This window comes from Arachis ipaensis, chromosome B7 (assembly GCF_059453495.1).
Source record: "Arachis ipaensis isolate K30076 ecotype BB chromosome B7, ASM5945349v1, whole genome shotgun sequence".
Taxonomy (NCBI): domain Eukaryota; kingdom Viridiplantae; phylum Streptophyta; class Magnoliopsida; order Fabales; family Fabaceae; genus Arachis; species Arachis ipaensis.
Window position 1 is genome coordinate 29,902,594 of NC_142442.1, and position 2,273 is coordinate 29,904,866.

Here is a 2,273-nt window from a genome sequence, read left to right on the forward strand (position 1 = left end):
ATCTGAAATCACAGAAAAATACACAAACTCATAGTAAAGTCTAGAAATGTGAATTTAACACAAAAACTAATGAAAACATCCCTAAAAGTAACTAGATTCTACTAAAAACATACTAAAAACAATGCCAAAAAGCGTATAAATTATCCGCTCATCACAACACCAAACTTAAATTGTTGCTTGTCCCCAAGCAACTGAAAATCAAATAGGATAAAAAGAAGAGAATATACTATAAATTCCAAACTATCAATGAAACATAGCTTCAATCAGATGAGCGGGACTTGTAGCTTTTTGCCTCTTGAATAGTTTTGGCATCTCACTTTATCCATTGAGGTTCAGAATGATTGGCATCTATAGGAACTCAGAGTTCAGATAGTGTTATTGATTCTCCTAGTTCAGTATGATGATTCTTGAACACAGCTTCTTTATGAGTCTTGGCCGTGGCCCTAAGCACTTTGTTTTCCAGTATTACCACCGGATACATAAATACCACAGACACAAAATTGGGTGAACCTTTTCAGATTATGACTCAGCTTTGCTAAAGTCCCCAATTAGAGGTGTCCAGGGTTCTTAAGCACACTCTTTTTTTTTGCTTTGGACCTTGACTTTAACCGCTCAGTCTCAAGTTTTCACTTGACACATACACGCCACAAGCACATGGTTAGGGACAGCTTGGTTTAGCCGCTTAGACCAGGATTTTATTCCTTTAGGCCCTCCTATCCACTGATGCTCAAAGCCTTGGGATCCTTTTTATTTGCCCTTGCCTTTTGGTTTTAAGGGTTACTGGCTTTTTGCTCTTGCCTCTTGGTTTTAAGAGCTTTGGCTTTTTCTGCTTGCTTTTTCTTTTTCTTTTTCTTTCTATTTTTTTTTCGCTATTTTTTTTTTCTGCAAGCTTTGTTCTTTGCTGCTTTTTCTTGCTTCAAGAATCATTTTTATGATTTTTCAGATTATCAAATAACATGTCTCCTAGTCATCATTCTTTCAAGAGCCAACATATTTAACATTCTTAAACAACAACTTCAAAAGACATATGCACTGTTCAAGCATTCATTCAGAAAACAAGAAGCATTGTCACCACATCAATATAATTAAGCTAAGTTCAAGGATAAATTCAAAACTCATGTACTTCTTGTTCTTTTGAATTAAAACATTTTTCATTTAAGAGAGGTGATGGATTCATAGGACATTCATAACTTTAAGACAAAGTTACTAACTACTAATGATCATGTAATGAAGACACAAACTTAGATAAGCACTTAACATAGAGAAAACGAAAAACAGAAGAAATAAGAACAAGGAATGAATCCACCTTAGTGATGGTGGCGTTTCCTTCTTGAGGAACCAATGATGTCCTTGAGCTCTTCTATGTCTCTTCCTTGTCTTTGTTGCTCCTCCCTCATTGCTTTTTGATCTTCTCTTATTTCATGAAGGATGATGGAGTGCTCTTGATGTTCCACCCTTAGTTGTCCCATGTTGGAACTTAATTCTCCTAGGGAGGTGTTGATTTGCTCCCAATAGTTTTGTGGAGGAAAATGCATTTGAGGCATCTCCGGGATCTCATGGTGATGAGCTTCCTGCGCCTCTTGAGCTCCATGAATGGGCTCTCTTGCTTGCTCCATCTTTTTCTTAATGATGGACTTCTCTTCCTCAATGTGAATGTCTCCTTCTATGAAAGCTCCAGCTGAGTAACATAGATGGCAAATAAGATGAGGAAAAGCTAGCCTTGCCCCAGGGAAGGGCTTTTCGGCTATTTTGTAGAGTTCAAGGGAGATGATTTCATGAACTTCTACTTCCTCTCCAATCATGATGCTATGGATCATGATGGCCCGATCCACAGTAACTTCAGATCGGTTGCTAGTGGGGATGATGGAGCGTTGGATGAACTCCAACCATCCTCTAGCCACAGGCTTGAAGTCCAATCTTCTTAGTTGAACCGGCTTGCCTTTGGAGTCAATCTTCCATTGAGCTCCTTCCACACATATGTCCATAAGGACTTGGTCCAACCTTTGATTAAAGTTGACCCTTCTAGTGTAGGGGCATTCATCTCCTTGCATCATGGGCAAGTTAAACGCCAACCTTACATTTTCCGGACTAAAATCTAAGTATTTCCCCCGAACCATTGTAACATAATTCTTTGGATTCGGGTTCTTACTTTGATCATGGTTCCTAGTGATCCATGCATTGGCATAGAACTCTTGAACCATTAGGATGCCGACTTGTTGGATGGGGTTTGTTAGAACTTCCCAACCTCTTCTTTGGATTTCATATCAGATCTC